General features: G+C 41.6%; 2 long non-coding RNA genes across 11 annotated transcripts in view; one reads left to right on the top strand and one right to left on the bottom strand.

The window, feature by feature from the left end:
- The window catches only part of LOC125694781 (uncharacterized), a 46,928-nt gene extending 32,790 nt beyond the window's left edge, over positions 1–14,138 (top strand). Inside the window, exons 6-7 of the long non-coding RNA XR_007377713.1 lie at positions 11,109–11,324; positions 11,925–14,138. This is a non-coding gene — a long non-coding RNA (uncharacterized LOC125694781). The remainder of the gene's footprint in view (positions 1–11,108; positions 11,325–11,924) is intronic.
- Positions 14,139–14,420: 282 nt separating this feature from the next.
- Positions 14,421–21,088, bottom strand: part of LOC125694780 (uncharacterized) — a 43,897-nt gene continuing 37,229 nt past the window's right edge. For 6 of the 10 annotated variants that reach the window (XR_007377705.1, XR_007377711.1, XR_007377707.1 and 3 more), the window contains one exon: positions 16,126–20,531. This is a non-coding gene — a long non-coding RNA (uncharacterized LOC125694780). Of the gene's footprint in view, positions 14,798–16,125; positions 20,532–21,088 lie in introns of those variants that run through there. The other 4 variants (XR_007377709.1, XR_007377706.1, XR_007377710.1 and 1 more) reach the window with 3 other exon arrangements.

Genomic DNA, 21,088 nt, shown 5'->3' on the forward strand with positions numbered 1-21,088 from the left:
CAGATTTAACTCTTAATGTGAATCTCTACAGGTGTAGGGTAAGACAAAGATCAGTTTAAGGCTCTAGAAAAGAATATGTTTAATGAGTTTGGAGTAATTCATGTGTTCATGTAATTTCTGACAAACAACTGTGCTGTAGCTGAGCTTTGAATTCCAAATGGTTCCTAGTGCCTTCAGCCTCGTGCTTCTATTAGTTTTGTTTAATTTCATTATCTGTTGGGAGTAATGGGTCTATAATGTGAAAACGTTTCAACAAAATGGGTATCTGAATAAAATGACAGTGCTACATAAAACCCCAGCAGGACGTTTTGTTAAAAGAAAAGTAATTTATGCCTAGATAATTAGTGGTGTTTTACCACCAAAATGTACACCACTTGGAAGAATAGGCACTGGAGCCTTTCACACCTGCATAGGATATGAAATCCCAAACAATTAAAACAATTAATATTTCCTTCTGAAAAGAAGGCGTCCATTGTGCTTTAGCTAACAGCGCATTGCAGGAGTGAAAACAAATGTGGTGAAGCAGGATGTGCCATCAGTGGAAAATGTACTGCTGGAGATTTTCTGACACATCTTCTATTCCAGAAACACGGAGTGATTTTGTGAGTGAGTGGCATTTACGAGGCTGAATTTATCATAATATTCTTAGTGCAAGGCTTTGCTTTTACAGAATGGTTACAAGGAGTTGTGGGTTTTCCTAATAAGAATTAAATGATGTTTGGTCTTTTGGTTGAAAACTGAATACAAGTAGTATATGGGGTTAAAAGTAATCTTACAAAAAATAGAATCATAGAATGGCCTGGTTTAAAAAGGACCACAAATGATCATCTAGTTTCAACCCCCCTGCTGTCTGCAGGGTCACCAACTACCAGACCAGCTGCCCTCTATTTCCACTTTTAGTCTAGGTCCCAGTCAGGGCCTTTGGAAGACAAAAATTAATGATGTTGTTTGACTGAAAATGCCACATTTGACTTCCACCAGTTTGTGTTCTTGTGGTCGTCTTAGCAAAGAGGAGGAAAACTGAAATCCCCTTTGCGTTTCCTGTGCAAAGCGGGCGCAGTCTGTGGGCGCTCGGAGCCATCCCTCTCCTGGTTCCCTATTTTTGGAAGCCTGTAGAAGGTCAGTGGGAAACATAACCCCCAGTTCCTAAGGCAAAAGCAGCCTGGATTATCATTCACAAGAAACTAAAGACGGAGAGCTATTAGAGAGCAAATAGCTATTCCTAATAGTATTTCCTAGATGAACGCAAGCAGCTTAAATTTCGGTGGTTCAAAATTAGTTGCTGAATTAGAAAAATGTTCAGGTCAATTTTTTTTTCCTTAATTACTGCCGCTGTCTAACTTCTGAAATCTAACTTGTTGCTGAGAAAAGACTTCAGCAACCTATCCACAAGAAGCCTTTTAATATTAAGAGCACAGTAATTTATCAAATGCCAAGAAAAATGAGTATTATAGCATATATTTTTAATTGTTATGTACTGCTTTAACGTGCGGTTGCTGCACTTGCATTAAGAATCCTAGGATTGGCTGTAACCAGTATTTTGTGCCTTTTATTAGAAAACAGGCATTGAAAGCTACATAAAATGCTTTGTTTTCCTGATGGCTGTCTTGTGTTGGAGCCTCATGGATGTGATCTCTGCTCTGAGCAGGATGTGCAAGACAGAAAGGTGCTTACTGTCTGCAAGCCTTTGTCTTTAATCAAAACAAAAACAAAAAAATGAAAGTAAAAAATGAAAAGGAATAATGGTAGAAGAAAAAAGGGTGAGGGGCAGGGATAATTGTGATATGTGGTGGGTGAGAAGCTTTCTACACTGCTGTCTACACTGCTGCCTGCTGTCCCAGGAGAGCATTGCAGAACTGTATGCTGGAGGTGGAAGGCAAAACATTCTTCTCTGTCTTGTTCAGTGAGACACAGGGAGGGTTTGACTTGGGTTTGTGATCCTAGAACACTCAGTCCCTGTGCTACTCAAGCTCAGCTGCCCAGCCAGTGTGGCTCTGCCAGTGTGGTAGTGCTGGGAAGCAGCTGTACAGGGGCCATGGCTCTGCTCGGGGATTCTGGCTTCCATCTTCTTGTGCATGTTGGTGACTGTGAGTCTCTTCAGGGAAGGACGAGTCTTCTCCAAAAAAGCTGGAAAAAAAGAAAAATAAATCTTTTAGGTATTAATTAAGTAATGTATGCTTTGTTTTTAAAGTTGTCATCCTTCAGAAGGGGAGAAAGCACCAAATTCATTGTTTGGGGAACAGCAGAAGTTGATTTATGGCTCCTCTTGACTCAGTCATGCAGCAGAGGAGCAGCTGGTAATGTGACCAGTTAAAATAACATAAAGAGGAGGAAATGCTATATAACCGAAGCAAAGGGATATTATTAGCTCCTGTACTCTGCTAGTGAAGATCCAGGGAATGAGAGAGGCTCGTTAGGAGGCCAAGGAAGCTCCCCTGCAGCTCCCATTCCCCTCTCCTGCAGGCTGGCTCCCAGGACTGTGCAGCTGTCTGCAGCAGGCAGTGTGTACCTGGCTGTGCTGTGCTGGGGGCAGAGAGGTGCTGGGCAGTCCTATGGAGGAGTTTGGCACTCGTGTGTTTCTGTTGAGAGGGATTTCTGCATTGTGCTTTGCTGTGCTGTGTCAGAGACAAAAATGTCATGCATTGGAGCAGCTTTGAGGATAGAAAACAGACATTTTCTATGTGTTGTGTTGATCAAATTGGGCAGGAGACAAGTGTTTGAAGGTGTGGGGCAAGGTACTGACCTGCTGGATGGGCAGTGAAGCGGTTGCTGTGCTCTGAGGATGCCACATTAGTAACGTGGCAAAGTGGGATTCCTGTCCTATACAGACCTGTCATGGGTACATAGGACAGACATCCCCCTAAACTTCATCTTAAAGTGCTGAAGCTTTTGCTCATACCTCTCTCAGAGAAACAGTTCTGGACTTTGCTTGCTCTGACAAAACAACCTTCTCCTGTTTGTTTACTTGCTCTCTAATGCAAGCCACGAGCTCAGCAGGCCAGCTGTGAGATACTGCAATGTGCTCAAATTCCTACAAGGGCTGAAAAGGAAAATGAACATCAGTGATTTTCAACTTAAAATGCAAACCCACAAGACTTCACCAACTTCATTAAAACAAGAAGCTCTTCTTTTTGTTCGTTCTACATTTTCCTATATGAATTTAAACCCTGGAGAATGTGCATGTGAGGCCATCTGAGTCCAGGTTGGCTTAGGATCATTCTTGTGACTGTGCTCTGTGTGCATTTCAGATGAAATTCCTCTTTCATAAATACTGGGAGAGCTGAAGCTTGCACCATATACTGCATGAGATATCACTGATGCTTGCATGGTAGCATGAACGCCTCCTTGTTTCTGCTTGAGGATGTTTCTAGTGACATTCTGCTGCATGGTTGTCCTAAGTGTATCCCACTGATGCTGACAGCTATTGCAGGATCACCTCAGTCACACAATAACAACTCCATTTTTGCAGCTTTAAAATGAGGTATCAAATGGTAAAGTCAATCCTTTCAACTAATCTCATGCTTCTGATATTGCATTTTATGTTATGAAAAGGCCATTCTTTTGCATTTTTTTCCTTCATTCAACCATTTCCTTCCATGCAGTAGTTCCCAGATTCTTTGTGTTGACAGGACTCTTCAGCTTATTTCATTGGACTAATTTGGTTTTGTCTCAAGATGCTGAAGGAAAATATTTGGACCATTTGTCCCGTACCTATTTTTGACGATCTCCGCTAGCGAGTTTTCTCCAGCTTGATACCAAACTTCTCAGAAATGCTCATTTCCATTTTGTCTTGCTTCAATTCTCATTCAATTTACAGTTTCTCTGCTAAACTTTAGTGTTCTTCACATAAATGTTTTTCCTAAGTCACCATTTCAGGCAGTGCATTAATATCTAACCACAAGAGATCTGTTACATCAGCTTTCTTTGGTAAGTTTTTAAGAAAAAGTCACTTAATTGGACACACACGATAGGTGTCCATATACACAACAGTCTGTGAAGGTCTGTCTAGGACATAAATTCACTTCCCTTTTCTTCAGGTACTTTACTCCTCCAAGATTTCTTCAGAAGAACGATTGACTAGAATATAATTGTTTGAAGTGATTTCTCAGCCCTGTTCATAAATATCAGCGCTATGTTCTTGCTCTCTGTTCAGCTGGAATCACCGGTGACCTGATGGATCTTTCATAAGTATTTAATGTAGCTTCTGCTGTTCTTTTGTTTCTGCTTCTGCCAGCCCAGATGTATTAAATCTTTTGAGTTTTGCTTCCATCTTAGCTGCGATCATCTCATATCCTCGTTGCTACCTATATAAACCTATTTCATCTTGAAAACTGACATCAGATTCTCATTTAAACCTGTACCTAGATCCTCATTCTCTATCCTACCTGTACCATATGTTGCCCTTTTATTGCTCCCTTCCTGGTTCTCCTTTTATTTGGATGCAATGGACTTGTCGCTGTCTGTTCTGAGATACTTTTCAAATTTTGCAGAATCACATTTGCTCAAGATGTATGCAAAATGAAATATTTTTTCTTAATGTTTTTCCTGTGCCTTATGTTTTTCTTAATCTGTTTTGTGCTTCCTAAAATCATGTGTGCATAGGCACTGTCTTAGTGAGACGTGTTTTATTTAAATGTAGTAATAAAAGAAATGTAAAAAGAGAGCAAGAGCTCCCAATCTCCAGATTGAAAATTAGTTTGTCCTTAGCAAGTGAGATGGTTTTGGCAGCAATCACGCTAAACAGGGATTTTCCAATCTTGGCTGCTAACATGAGATTCCTTGTTTAGGATCACATTGCTTGTAGATTACAGAATTGGCCACAGAATAGACACACTGCTCAAATGACAGATTTGTCCAACCTGTGCCGTGTTACAGGAAACGGGGCCATGTTTTGTAAACCAGAGCTAATATTTTCCATCTGTAACCAAGTAAAGACTGATGAAGGACATAAAGAATATTATGCAATGGAGAGTGACTGAAAGGAGAAATCTCAAGTCTTAAGATATTGTGTTTCACTTATGTTTGTTTCTCTCATTAATTTTCAGGATGCTTCAAATAATAATACAATTCTTACCTAGCAAGTATATCTTAAACAATCCAAAGCAGCTATAATCAGATTCTCCAGAGAAACTTTCACAGCTATTCTGGGCTTTAAGACAAACATTTCCATTTAGTAGCTGGCTTTGTAGCATCCCCATGGAAAGACATTGTGTGTGTTACTGGGTAAAACATTTAGGTTGTGCTTTTTGCCTCCCTCCTTCTTAAAGGACTGAACAGGCTCTGCTGAATTTCTAGCGTACTCAAACAGGTATGTTATGAGAAATCCAGGACTCCCATTTCTGTCCTAGCTATCCCCCCTGAAGATGACAAATTTAGAAATGAAGTGCCTGGTATTAGCCACAAAGAGCTTTCTATTTCTAATTAGAAGAACAGTCAAGTCTGTAATGCACATCTACTTCTACAAATGCCTTAGTACTCAAGGATTGTCAACTTTTGTCAACTGTTAATTGGATGTTTGCTTACAGTGGTACTAAGAAAGCTGTGCCAATTCAGGTGTGTGAATGGTAGGGAGGGAAGGAACTCTCCTAAACAATTTGAGAGATAGTAGCAGAAATAAAAAATAATCTCTTCCTGAAGTATTTCTAGTAGGTCAGATGATGCATCACAGGCTCCAGAAATTGATTAAGGATAGACGGATGACCCCATATCTTCAGATGGGTGTTGGGTTGTGTGCCACCTCTTGGTTGTTGAATTGTTGGTTTTTTAATGGTGACCATTTCCTCAAGGGTTTTCCTGCTGGCTTTTTTTTCCCTCTGCATAGAGGAGAGCTCCTTCTCAGGCACTGTATTCCCAAAATTTACTTTGAGGGAAGAGAGGCTCTGGTTTGGAGGTTCTCCGGGACAAACTTTTACTGAGTTCATCACAGGAGCACCAAGCGTATACAGACAGGATTTCAAACCTGCAAGACTGGAACCGTATTTTGGAAGACAGTGCCTGGAAGTGCTGGTGTGAAAGTATGGGCTGAGCAAAGGAGACTGTGAACTTTATTGAAAAAAAAATAAAAAATAGTAGAAGACGACCAGACGACTGCAAGGTGTGAAGGGAAAATGCTTGCCAGGCTGGGTCTTTCAGGGAGCTGGGACAAAGAACCTAGCAAGCATTGCTGGCTTTGCGCTGAACAGATGGCCACAAAAATGTCATGCTCATAGAAGGGGATTTCCAAAAGGGCAGAATTTGGCTCTGTTTCTTCTAGCCTGTGGTGTCTACAACAGTCGTGGGGCTGTGTTTTAACTGCAGAGTGAAAAAGCTTTGTCTGTAAAGGAAATAGTCCTCTGCTAGGTTGTACTGATAGTGAATGAATGTGTAAAGACTGAGTAGTGTGCAATTTTTTTCCTTTCCTACTGTAAACCATTTCAAGTACTTCTGCCCTAATTTCCATCTATCTCCAGAGTACCACTTGACCTGTCTAGGACTGTGATGATACTGTATAAATACATTTAAGTGCTTCTAGAAAGCAAGTTTTCTGCACAGAACTATGGCAAATAATTAAAGAGAAAGAAAGAAGCATAGGTGACTTTCTTTTACCGGACTATAAACCCAGATATAAAATCTGGGGTTTCTAATAATATATTTCTGATGTATGCAGAGAATGATAATTTCTTGGTGCTTCCAGAATGCGTTTTCAAGCAAAATTGAGTATCAAACAGAATGGTTTTCTTATACTGAGCAACAAACTTTATGTGCTAAAAGCTTGCAGTGATGCTATAGTCTACAGTAAGCTGTGGCTGCATAAGGGAGAGAAATGTTGATACCCCTTTGTGAGGTAACATTGCTGAGGGCTGCTGCTTCAAAGAAGTTGTCATCCTATCTCAAGCAGTCAGATGTGGAAAAAATGAAAGGTCAGTCTTCAAAAGAACACCCCTAAACTCCTTGCTGGTTGACGTGACAGGGGTGTGTGTTTTAGGGGTAGGTATGCTCCAAAAAGTAATTGTTGACAAATGTGAAATATAGGGCTTCTGCCTGAAATCAGCTCCTGCCCATTGCATTTTTCCCTCTAATCCATGTGCTCCTCTCACACCTCATGCTTTCAGCAGTAAGACTTGTAAAGTTTATTTTGATATTTTAGCACTTTCTGAAAGATGGAAGATCAATAAGAGTGCAAATGTGCAAATTTTGTGTGGTAAACTACTCGTGTCTGCTGTTAGATAAGGGCACAGTTGCTTTCATAGCACCATCCCAATCTCTGCACATAAGATGAAGTAGTGATGGGACTGGGCAGGACTCAGGGTTTGTTTCTGCTAGTATTCTACAAAAAATCTAGGATAGATAACAACTGTGTTGGCAGTGTCCTCCAGTTACAGGAAGCATGTATGCTCTGGACAGAAGTTTGGAATTGGTTTTCCTCTCAGTTGTAAGTTTCTGGGATTTTTTGTTTGCTTGCTTCAAAAGAAATTCCTTCATTTAATAATTGTTTCTAAATATCATTCGTTATTCTCACGTGTACGTTTGTCTCTTCCACCTTCCTGTTTTGTATATTTAACCCAGTCATCGTGGTTCTCTATCACCTTTGTTGCTATGGCTTCTCCAAGTAATAGAAAAATATACTGTATTGGGTAGTCCTTTCTGCTTGAGACCGTATTATTTTGGCAAATTGCGATCTTTGACTCTAAAACTTATCCCTCTTGCCAGACTGATTCAAATGCTGGTGGTCTGATCATAGTTCACACTGAAAAATTAAAGGTGAGCAGGACTGCCCTCAGGCCTCACACTTCTCTTTGAAAAAAAACCAAAAAACCAGCTCATAAATAACGCAGGCTCTCCCACCCTGCTCTTTAGCAACCCTCGCACATAGCCCCAGACCTATTCGCATTTGTCACAGCATGTCCCAAGAGCTCAGCCAAGGCAGGAATTCAGCTTTACTAATCCCAAGCAGCTTCCTGCAAGATCAAGTATCAGGGAAAGAAATATGTTCTTTTATAGCAAAACTAAATTTCTAACCCCTTGCCTCATGCCAGAACCAATGCTGCCACTCGCTCCAGTCTCAGTGGTGAGTCAAAGGTGGCAGATGTCCCTGCTGCCTTCAGCCTTCCTCCCCCATTTGATCTGGAGTCTGCGAGTTGTGAGTGGTAATTCATGCCTATTGGTTTCCCAGCCCTAACCTGTGCTGTATTCACCGGAGTCCCTCAGAAGAATCCAGATGCAGAGAGGGAATTGTCTTTATGCTTTCTGGAAGTGCTGACTTTACCAAATGCTGTTCCATCTCTCCTAGAAACAATCTGAGGCTGGAACGTTTGAGTTTGCTTTAAATTAGAGCTTAAAGTAAGAGTTCACCTTTCATCTTTGGCCAAGAAGTAGATGTATTCTGTATTTGGTGACACTAATTCTTCTACGTGCTGATATTGTTGTAAAGTAGTACCTTCTTCAGCTTATAAAGCTCTAACTGTTGATATTTGGTTGTTTTTTAAGGGTAAGCCTATGCTTCAGGCCCTGCTAAGGTCTGATTTGTGAAATAGAGAAGACTGTTGATACCTGTTCATTTTAGTCTCTGGGAGCTGGGACAGCAGGGCTGAGTGCTATTTCCCACTTGTGTGGCCTTCGTTGGTCACTGTTTGGAGGCAAAGTTAGGTTTGGAATCGGAGGTCTTAATCTGGCCTAAATAACAGGGACCACAATAAAGCCAATCCTTCCAAAATGAGAGGTGCTGCTGGGGTTGCTAAGTGCCTCCTTGATGCTGGGGACAACTGGCTTTCTGTTTTCTGGTCTGGGCTCATTAGGGTGGTGGTCTGTCTGGTTCAACCAGGTGTGGGTCTGCTGCCTTGGAGCAGTTCTGAGGCAGTTTAAGGGTAGATGTTAGTTGCTGTGTGCATGGACTTTAGCTCTCATCTTATTTTAAGGTGAGTAGCAAAGATGGACAATAAAGTTGCTTCAGAAAATCGGTGGCAGTGAGCCTCTATAATAGCTGATCTGGCATTTGCTGCAACAAGCTAAAGGCCAGCTGCAGCAAAGGGATGTATTCCTGTGCAGTGTTTGCTAGAAATACCTGTGGTGATTGTGACAAGGTCTAGCACTGAGACAGGGGCTAGGACTGAGAAAAGCAGATCATCTTAAGCTTATTTATGGGGGTCCTGTTGATTGTAGTTTTGATTGCAAATGACTGTTGATACAGGGGACTGCAGGAACCCACTTCTCCTTGGAGCACAATTAAGTTTAAGTCTTCCTAAACCAATTAAACATTTTCGTAGTGGTAAGACAGTGGTTAGCACTTGACATGGAGGCTCCAGCTCAGGAAAACCGTGGCTGTTGATTTAGGTCTTGGATCCTTCATCTAATTTGGATGAAGGAGGATACTTCACTATTTTCATTGCTTATCAGAGGTACAGCTATGTTACTGAATGGAGTCAGGAAACAGGTTCAAAGAATTCGTAATGGATGGTGCCTGAGTTGGAAAGTTGGAACTGAGATGTCACAACAGAATTAAAAGCTGTCATGGCTGTGACTTTGAGTCAGATCTGTGGGCAGATTTATTGCCAGTCCTTTGCAGCTCCTCGCACCAAGACTCCAACTTATCCTGATAACTGGTTTTCCTGTCTTGATTCGAGACTGAATTGGTGAAGGGCAAGTGCAATGATAACTAATAGAGGTCGGTAGCAGGACACGACCTTGCTCTTTGCACTGCCTTTAGGTTTGGGCTGAAGGCTGGGTGTGGGTGTGTGGCTGTCCAGTGACTCACTCCGTGGTTACAGGAGGGAAAATATGGGGCCAGAATGAATTGAACACCTTATTTGTTCAGTAGTTCCCATTGTTTCCCATTTTCGGAAATTCACTATTCAGTCTGCGTCCAACTACCTCAGAAGCCTCATGTATGATACATGGATCTCTAAGAACAGCTCTGACCCTTTACATTTCTTTTCAATGGTAAAATGTTATTTATAGTAAGGAGTTTGAGGCTATGAAGTTATTGGCTGTATGTCTTATAAAGCAAGCCAAATGGGGAACCAAAATAATTCTGATTCAAGTTTCTCTAAGCCCAAGCTCTGCTGCTATTTGTGGGATCCATTAAAAAAAAAAAAAAAAAAAAAAACAACCCTCATTAAAGCTTTTCAGAGCTGTTCAGTTCTTTCTTTATCTTGCAGAATTTTGACCTTTCATCCAATTAAAGCACTGAAAAACAAGAATTTAGCGTAGCTGGAAATTTTGGGGGAACAAGTTATGAAGTTATGCTCTCCTTCTGTGAGAAAGGTTTATTGTATCTTTTGCTGGTTTTCTCCCTGGATGTGAGGCGAGGGCACGTGGATACCTGAATCTACACAGTGGAAAAGTGGAGGCACTGGGGAAACATGCGTCTTTTAACCCAGGAAACTGCAGATGTAGGATGCCTCAAAGGACAGAAGGGCAAAGGATGCTGCAACAGGAGACTAAAATTTGGTATTTCACTATTTCAGATGCTCAAGTGGGCTGGGTTCTGGTTTTTTTTATTGAAGTCTCTGTCCCTACTTTGATCACCTGCTTTCTGCTGAGTATTTCCCTGTACTTGTACAGATGTAACTGAGCATCCGTATGACAAAGTCCCAGATTTCTTCTTCTTGTCAGTTATAATAATGCAGGTTGGCATTTGAATTCAATGCCACGATGAGCAGCTCGTAGAAGAGCGAAGGTGATGCTGGGTTTGATTCCTCTTTGTCTGGGCAGCAAGCTGGCACTGGGCCTGGACCAGCCGGGGTTTACCAACTGAGAGCTGCCTATTTCCCTGCTCCCCAGGCACTGTGCTCCATTCGCACTTTCCTCCCCACGGGGCACATCCCTGAAGGCTGATATTTCATATCACCACGTTGCCACAACCCTCCATGACGGGGAGAAAATTTCAGTCGTTCGCCTCATTTACTTGCAAACCTTTATAAATACCGCAACTAATAGCCCGGGTGAGTGGAAGATTAATTTCCATACCACCTGGCGGCAAGCTGTGGATTAGGCTGTTGTCCCTCTTGTGGGTTTAATGTTCGAGGAACAGAGCACTCAAGTGCCCAGACAATTGGCCTCTTGTTTAAACAATGAGCTTATAGGTCTTGTTAGCCAGCGCTCTTAAATTTTCATTTTATTCCGGTATGCAGGCTTGTGTGATGTGGAGAATTGCTTCAGTGCAGAAAGACTGTAAACCTGTTCAATTAAAGGAAGTGCTCAGATCCAGCTGTTGGTGTCCCATGAATGCCAGCGGTCCTAGCAAAGTAAATAAGGCAGACACACTCCGCCTTTGGAACAGATACGAAGATTTGCGTCTTAATTCTCCTGAAAGAAGAGTCTTTGTTTGGAAAAGACCGTTAGCAAAAGTAAGAGGAATGTAAAACTTGATGCATAAAATACCCGGTTAGACAAAGTCTTCTGCAGATAACAGAGAGGGCTCTATAGTACGGGTCTAGTAAAAAAAAAAAAAAAAAAAAAAAGGCCACTGTAAATATCACGTACAGTACAAGATCCTGTTACAGTTACAGAATTTTCTTCTAAATTCTGAATGCCTTCCTCTCTTATGGGGAGACATATGTTGCAGATTAATTTATGCTATACTTTCTCTTCCAAGAAAGAGACTAACAAGCATAGCTGTGGCGTGCGCACACTTGCAGCGTGTGCAAGAACATTCTCTGCGCTGTTTGCGTGTACTTTTGGAGATCTTTGTGCCGTTTTCTCTTGGGGTTTTCAGTTTCCTTGCTTTTGGTGACAGTGGAGCACTTATTCATGGGTGACTGAAGGGTCTTTGGAGGCACTGAATGGTTATGGCAAATGTCTTTGCAGGGGTTGGAGTATATATGCTTGTTTTTATGTATATATGTGGGCTGCTTTGAAAGTAGTGCCTCTTGTTTTAGAAGGGGGTGGTGGTGCAATGGCAGTAGAGTTGAACCTTCCTGACAATATTCTCTTACGTGTTGTTGCAGTGAAATAGATGGCAGCAGAAGGGCAGTATGACACAGAAGAAGCAAAGGTGCGTCACTGAACTCCTCCATACAGGAAAAAAATGGCACTACTGAAAACAGAGTGAACACAAACATCCATAAAGCAAACGCAAACAAAAACAATGCAAAGTTAACCTAAACGAAAAATAAATGTAAGCAAAGTTAACATAAAGTAAATGTAAACAAAAATGTAAACAAAAGGAAACAAAAAACAATCTAAACAAAATAGAAGCTAACATATGCAAACAATGTAAACAAACTAAAGGTAAACTAAAACAAAGTAAATGAAAACAAAATTAATGTAAATGCAAACAAAACGTAAATGTAAACAAAGTTAATGTAAACAAAAACTTAATGTAAATAAAAACAAAGCTAATGTAAGCAGAGTTAACATAAACAAAGCTAATGTAAACAAAATAGATGCTAACATAAACAGTTAACGTTAACAAAGTTAATGTCAACCAAAACAAAGCTAATGAACTTAAGGTAAACAAAAATGTTAATGTCATGCAAACTAAAAGAAAGCTAACATAAACAAAGTTAATGTAAACATAAAATTAACATAAACAAATACCAAATATAAACAAAAGCAAAGTTAATGTAAACAAAGGTAACATAAACATAAGCAAAGCTAATGTAAAGAAAAACAAGGTGATCGTAAACAAAATAGGAGCTTGTGTAAACAAAGTTAAAGTGAGCATAAACAATGTTAATGTATAGAAAAACAAAGCTAATGTAAACAAACTTAAATGAGAATGAACTTAATGTAAATGAAGTTTTAATGTAAACAAAGTTAATGTAATTGAAAACAATTAATGTAAACAAGAGTAAAGCTGAAGTAAATAAAGCTAAAGAAAACAGACCAGTAAATGTAAACAATGTAAATGAAAACAAGGTTAATGTAAACAAAAACAACGTGAACATAGAAAAATTAACGTCATCAAAAACAAAGTTAGCATAAACAAAGGTAATGTCAACAGAAATAAATTTAATGTAAACAGAAGGAGGTTAAGGTAATGACAACGTTCATGTAAACAAAGTAAATGCAAACAAAGCTAACAGACACAAAGTTAACAAAAACTAATGGTAAAGAAAGCTAAGGTGAACAAAAATAAACAGAGACAGTTAATGTGAACAGAAACAATGTTAATGTAAACAAGAACAAAGCAGGCTTCAACTTACTGTAAACAGAAACAAAGGAAATGTTCTCACGTTTAATGTAAAGAAATGCAATGTAAATGTAAACACACTTAATGTGAGCATCAACAAAGTAAATGATAACAAAGTTGAATCAAAATCAAGTGAAATGTAAACAAAGTAAATGTAAAAAAATCAAATTTAATGTAAACAAAAATGAAGACTGTAGACAAAAACAAAGTAAACATAAACAAAGTAAATGTAAATGCAATCAAATAAGCGAAGTACACATAAATAATAAAGAAAACAAACTGTGCCATGAAATAAATATTTTATTTTTATGTTGTCTATGTGTGCTTTATTGTTTCTTGTTTATTCATTTTATTATTATTGTTTATTTTATTCATTATTTTTGTTTATATTGTTTATTTTTTTTTACTGTATAAACAATATAAACATAAATAATAAACACACTGGAAACAATGTAAACATCAAATTAATAAGCGGGTCCAGAGGAGGGATCTAAGATGATCAGAGGGCTGGAGCAGCTCTCCTAGGAGGAAAGGTTGAGGGAACTGGGCTTGTTTAGCTTGGAGAACAGAAGGCTTTGGGGAGATCTCATTGTGGCTTTCCAGTACTTGAAGGAAGCATATAAAAAGGAGGGGGAATGGCTGTTTACAAGGGTGGATAGAGATAGGACAAGGGGGAATGGTTTTAAACTGAGACAGCGGAGGTTTAGGTTAGATTTTAGGAGGAAGTTTTTCACACAGAGGGTGGTGAAGCCCTGGAACAAGTTGCCCAAGGAGGCTGTGGATGCCCCATCCCTGGAGGCATTCAAGGCCAGGCTGGATGTGGCTCTGGGCAGCCTGGTCTGGTGGTTGGCGACTCTGCACATAGCAGGGGGTTGGAACTGGATGAGCATTGTGGTCCTTTTCAACCCAGGCCTTTCTATGAATCTGTGGTTCTAAACAACAAAAATAATAAAAACAACAAAAAATAAATAATAAAAAGATAAAAAATAAAGAATAAGATATTATAAAAATTAAAAAAAAACCGAAACAGAGCAATAAAAATAGAAAGCAATATACAGTAGCAAACAAAAAAGAAACAATAATAAATAGCAAAAAAAACAGAGATAAAAACAACAAAAATAGAAATATTAAAATTAATAAAATACAAAATAAGAACAATTAAAAAGAAAAATACCTATGTTTACTATAGCATGTAATTGTATTTTTTAGTACCTCAAAGATATTATGTATTTTTATACATACATACACACACACACACGTGTGTATATATATATATATATATATATAGATATATAGATATATATATATAGTCTCCATAATTTTAAAGCATTTGCATAGACACAGGGCTATGCATATATTGAGTAACCCAACACTTGCCTGCCTTGCCTGGTTTGGAAATGCCCACAGTGTGTCCAATAAGCACAGAAGATGCTTTGACCCAACAGTCAGTGCTTTGCAGCTTACCTGACTTTTGCTGAAGAAATCCCTTCTGCAAGTGCTCAGTAGCCCTCATCATTTTTATCCAGTGTACGGTGAAGCACTGAAAGACCTCTGAAAGGCTGTACTGGAGGCAAGGAGGTTGTAGCCACCAGGTTCATCTTGCTGTGTAAGTGAGGTGTAACTGTAACAGCGGTGGCTTTGGCTTTGTTGTGTATTTTAAGTGTGCAACACATTGAAAGAGGTGCTCTGTAAATTAAACAGTAGTTACTTCCAGACTCAGCATGATGTCATGCGTTTGTTTTCTTTCACCTAAGATCTTCCCCCCTAAGAGGGGACGATCACCTCCCTCTGCCTGCGGCCTCTTGTCTTCCAATGTCACCATGGCATAAGGCCACACTGCGAGGGTGAGGTGATGGGACTGAAAGCACTGAGTGTGGGACAAAGAAAGACGTTAGTAACAGAACTTGCAAATGAGTAAACAAGCTTGGTAGCTACTTACAGCAGATGTAAACAGCAGGAGGCCGTGGCTGTGAGCACCTGCAATGAAGTTCTTCGTTCTGCACCAGCAACTGAGACTGTGACTCTCCTGCTACAAATGACACCCAAACAGGGACCCTGTATTGGTCAGCCTCAGGAGATCATCAGCTGTCAAGCTGACCAGTGGCAAGGAATTAGGGCCACTGAAAGAAGCTGGACCCAAAAGCTGCTGGATGAGGCAGCACAGCCAGAATCACTTCTGCATGATGGAGGTGAGCAACGGAAACAATAGGAAGAAGTATAACAAAGGTGCAGGAGGCGGTTTGCCAAATAATGGAAATTATTTTGCAGAAGCACCACGCTGAAGTGGTGCTCATGGTCAGCTTGTGGGAGCTGGAGCTGTGGGAAGTTGTTGCTGAGACATGTGCTTGTGTTTGGACCCTCGCTCATTCCGGCTGTTAGCATTGATGCAGTGTATTTTTCTGAACCTTTTACCTGTTGTAGCAGTTGCTCAAATGCTCCAGGAAATTCTAAGATAAAAGATGATGGTATGCAGATTGAGAAGGCCCAACAACATTGGAAGTATGTTTGAAAACCGTGCTATGTCTGAATTCCTCTGATACTCAGTCAAATGCACAGCTGAAAGTGGTGAAAATACATTGCCTTGCAGATGTGAAAGACACTTCAGTAAACAGGTTCCTGATTTTAAAGCTGTTATTTTCTACAGTAGGAAGTATAGTCTCTCTTACAAGAGAAGCAATCTTTCACTTATAAACAGATCTCTTTTTTCTTTCTGTTAAAAGAAAACATTATGGGATACTTGTGGGAATCCAAAGATTCTCTTCTTTACAAAAAGGATCAGAGATTGACTAGAAGCAGATATTCAAGGTGAACATTGGCAATGCAGGAAGCTTTCTCGTATTTGGTTGTATAATCCAACTTGACAGGCTGAATATCTTCTGGCATTTAGGAATGTAATGTGTATATTTACAACTGTATATCTTACCTGCACCTGCCTGGCTTTCATAATTCTGGTTCTGAAGGTGTAATTTCAGTGATTTAATAATAGATTTTCCCATCCTTGGAAAAAAAAAAAAGGGGGGGGGAGGTGGAGGAAGAGGTTATACCTGTGTTTCCACAGGTGTTGGACCACGATGGGTTCCAGCCAGAGTCATAAAGCCCTGTTTGACTGAACCATCAGCATCTGCTGCTGCTTCTTCAGATCCATAACAACCTTCTGGGTATTTTCCCAACTGAAGCCTATGGAGGCAACTGGACTGTGGATAGTGCAGCCAGTCTCTCAGCATCGAGCAATGCAACAACTACCTCAAAAAATTTTTGGTTTGTGGGGCAGAAGCTACGTTTGAAAACTCATGGGTTTAGTTTGAGGGGTGGTATCAAGGTTTGGGACCGTGGGTTGGAAAGGTGATGGGGATTATTGTGTTTTTTGGTTTTTGCATGTTTAATGGTATATATTCTTTATATTAACAAGGTTATCAACCACCTGCTTATTGTTCAAACTAATAAAGAAGGGGGGGATGTGGGACAAAGAAAGACATGAACTAAAGACCTTGCATATGAGCAAAGAAGCTTGGTAGCTACTTGCACCAGATGCAAACATGCACAAGGCTCATATACTTGTGACCAAGGGGTTTTTGTGTGGGTAAAAAAGGTTGTGAGCATCTGCAATAAAGGTCTTCATTCTGCACCAGCAACAGAGTTTGTGACTCTTGTGACAAAACTGAGTGCTTCCCAAAGATGTGGCCTTGTGTTTTCATCAACTGTTGTTCTATTGTAGGAACCAGAGAGTCAATGGACAAATAGCCAAGCAAGTGAGGAGCCAAAGCACCACTGAGGTTCTTGGCTCTTAACTGAGATGTTTTCAGACTTCTCCTCCTGCTAGCTATCAGGTTAACCAGTTAACTATCTAGTTATCAGGTTTATTGCTATTATAAAACTATTTACAGAGCAGAGTAAATTCTGCTTGTTATTCTTAAAAAATATTATTTCTCTGACATAAGTAAGTGACCAGCAAGCAGCAATGGCCTCCACACACTGGGAGTAGAGTGACTGCTGTGCAGCTGGCTTCTGGGTAACTTGCTGCATCTAACATCCTGGTTGTTCTAGTGATGGAAGACTCCAGCCATTACCCTTCTTCTGGCTTTGGCAGACGTGCTGCCATCGTGCTGTTCTCTGGACAAGGCAACCCCAACCCAGTATTCTCTACAGCTGAGCTCCTGCTCACCAAACTCTTGACAGGTCTATGCGTGCTCCTGCAGTTTGCTCCAGTTTCAGCACAACACTGGCATGTTGTACAAAAGTAGCATAGGTTTCAGGATTATGGCTGAGAGCGTAGGTCACACTGTGCAAAAACAAGTGCTCACGTGCTTGGATAAGGCATTTGCAGGGTAGGGCCTTACCTCAGTGGATTCACTGAGGACTCTCAGCTCCGTGTGGCTGTGTGGTACAATGGTAGGGGGTGGGGACACACGACAAAAGTCCAGTCTTCCAAAAAGCCACCAGGGATCCTGGCAGTGTCCTGTTGCAAAGCAGTCAGACTGGCTGGCACCCCAACAGGGGCTTCTTCATCCCCAAACAGCTGCAGCAAGGATATGACGACGCACTGCACCAGTCAGCAGCGAGCTGGATGAAATCTGTCAGAGCACGCCCAGAGTGCATGGATGCCAGCGCCAAAGAGCCAGCTGCTCGGGGACAGTAAACACCATTCCGGCTGCTGGAGGACAAGCAGCACAGCCAGGCAGCCACAGGAGCCAGCAGCTCTGTGCCTCAGCCTCTTCCACACGTGCTCAGGGGAGAGGGCTGCCGAGGGGACAGTGGCAACAGGACAGAGACCACAGGACCAGAGGAAGACAGAACAAGAAAGAAGTTAATGCATCACACAGGCCTGCAGTGGCCACACACAAACCCCACAAACAGGACACACACAGCACATCTGTACCACCTCAGGGCTGTGCCACGCGTGAGATACACAACATCCAAATAGCACAAATAACACATGCTTTACAAACGCAATACAAATATACTGCATAGCACGTTCACACTCTCTTGCCTCTCTCCCCTTCATTGGTGAGTACCAAACCCACTGCAAACTGCTGCCTTTCACTGCCAACTCCCAGCAACCTTTGTGCCTTACTGCTATAGAAGGGTGCACTGAATACCACCACCAGACCCCAAACCAGTTACAACATGACATCACAGGGTGAGTGCTGCCATGTATGAAGTACAGCCATTGCAGATAAGGATGCAATATGCTGACTCCGTTAGGCTACGTTTCTTCCACAGCTTTTTATATTCAACCACTTAGAACCATAGTACATTTTTAGAGTGACCAAAGCAAAACAGAACTTTACCCACAGAAGCAGTCAACCCCCTTTTAAACAACAACGAGACTGCATCAAAACCTGCAATTTTGCTCTGACATTGTATCCAGCATGTATTTGACAGCTTAATCATTACCACAGCATCTTCCAGCACATCACACTACAGCGCCATGAAATCCCAACACCTGCTAAGCTGCCACCACCATCATCGAGGCGGCAAGCTCTTTCCACTAGCACACCATGGTCTGAGCATCTCAGGAGTGCGTGCTTGAGCCCTGCTCTCCAGGTCCCCAGCTCATGCACAAAGCCCCTAAGGAGGGCTGAAGGTAAAACCATGATCATAGAATCATAGAATTGCTCAGGTTGGAAAAGATCTTAAAGACCTTAAAGATCGTATCTCAGTTCAATGCTACTTGTTTTATTGTCTAAAGAGTTTTTCCTTTGCACAGCTACATTTCATCTGACAGGGTCTTTCTGAGAACAGTAAGTAGTCCCCTCACACCCCTCCCCCCCCCCCCATATCAATTTTCAAGGCTCAGTTATTGAAAATATAACTGCCAAAAGCCAGAGAAAGGCCAGAGAAAGCAACAACTTCCTCCATCTTTGCATAACGACTGAAGGCACGCAGCAAATCCACGTAATCAGTAGTTTTTACCCTGCGACATTTTTGCAACATTTCTGTCACAATTTAGACAATATTTCTGGAGCAAGGTAGAAAATACCATTTGCTGGAGGACAAACCCTTGGAAAGGTTTCCTGCTCATCACCACACCTACCAAGGGCAAAAACAAGTTGTACATCTGTCTTGGGCATGGCCATGGTGGGAACAGAAGCCAGCCTGCAAGCATCCTTTCAGGAGAAGGACAGACACCAGTGAAGCCTAAGGCATACACAGCTGGTTTATTATTTAGAATAGAGATTAGACTGGAATAGTTCCATTGGAAGAGACCTTCGGAAGATCTTCCAGTCCAACTGCCTGACCACTTCAAGGCTAACTGAAAGAGACCTGTTTCCCCCAGTATTATGTCAGGCAGTGGCACACCACCCCATTACACCACACACACAGCCAGAGCTTTCAGAGCTTTACATGCACCTTTCTTTCCCAGCATCTACAGAAGCTCTGTTAGTCAGTCTAATGAAGCAGTGACCACTGAGCAAGCTGAGTGCAAGGCCACGTTTAGTCTAGGATTTTGCACCAAAGCACTGCAGCTACTAAAGGTACTCGAACCTGGGATGAGCACTACAAGGCATCAGCCTTCACTAAAAGAAAGGCCAGAAGGTTTGCTTTGCCCTCCTCCCCAGCGCATAGACACATCATATGTTCTGGAGACAATGAGCATCTGAAACAAGAGACAGGCATTTGACTTTACGGGCTGCATCAAATGGCAGATTTAAAACAGTTGGAAGTGTGCAGAGCAAGGATAGGAATGAGGAAACATCGCTTGCTCCCTTGGTAACAAAATCTACAACACGGCAGGAGAATGGAGCATGATAATTAGGGAATTACAGCTGTTAGTCACAGAGAATATGCTGCAGTTGCAGGTCAGGGCCCTGAGGTCGTGGCACAGGAAGCAAAACTGTAATTTAGAGTTTGTGAGGAACTCCCTGCAAGCATGAGGCTCCTTGCTACTTATAGCAGCTCTACACCTGTTTTCCAGGATGGCGGTCAAGCTGACAGGAACGTTAATTACACACAAGCATGAACTTCTCTAGAAAGAGGGCTCCAAACTAGAACCACTTCCCTAAGAGTCACTGAAATAACTAAATAAATAAAAATTTAGGAAACCCATAACCGGAAGTTGAGGTTTCACCACTTATGCTTATTGCCCTCATTTTCTGCTGGCTCTTTCTAATCAGGACAATTTTAAGCATGAACTTTTAAAGAGGGAGATGAGAAAACCCAATCCCCAGAGTCTCATCCTGGGAAACAGCAGCTCCCATACATAGCACCAATCCAGGCTCGTTAGAGATGAGCCCAAGGGCAGCAAGCTGCCAAGTTTTCATGTCTGCTGCCCAGCTCTTGCTCTTCCACTCACTGCACTTACACCTAAGGACATGAACTTACTTGGCATCACTCCCATGTCACACCCAGCTGCAGTCTCCAGGTGCCTCAGCTTCTTGCACTCGCTTCAAAGACACGGTCATTCTGCAGACACCACAGCCTTGGAGAGGAAAATAGTGCAAAGATTTTTTTCTGACCCTGCTTAGCAGGCAGCTCTGTGCTTTGATCTTGACTGCCTTTATAAAATAATCAGGGAACAGACTGGCACTCTCCCGTTAGGTCTCTTGCAAACTAGAAGGACCCCAAAGCAGAGGCTCGTCTCCTTACAGCTTGGGACAAGCTGACAGACACCCACAACACAGAACAGGCACTGGCGTACATAATTGAGGCCCCTAAAGCACAAAGTCAATATTCAGCAATCCCTAATTTCTCATCCCTAAGGATGAGAACACTGAACCCTCCTGGCAGTGCCTTCCACGCTGTGGGCACCAGGGCAAGAGCTGCAACTGGAATAGTAAAGTACTGCTTTGAAACACTGCGGCTCTGGACATGATGGGAAGAGCATAAACGTGAGCTGACCACCATGGTCTCTGTATCAGAAGACTGCAGTCAAACCAGGCAGGACTTTCATTATCCTCCTGGCCTCCCCAAGAAGAGGAGCAGAGGTTCTGAGGTCCATATCATGGGTAACAGCCCCAGTGAGAGCTCTGAGCACGT

The sequence above is a fragment of the Lagopus muta genome, chromosome 6, assembly GCF_023343835.1.
Source record: "Lagopus muta isolate bLagMut1 chromosome 6, bLagMut1 primary, whole genome shotgun sequence".
NCBI classification, from domain to species: Eukaryota; Metazoa; Chordata; class Aves; order Galliformes; family Phasianidae; genus Lagopus; species Lagopus muta.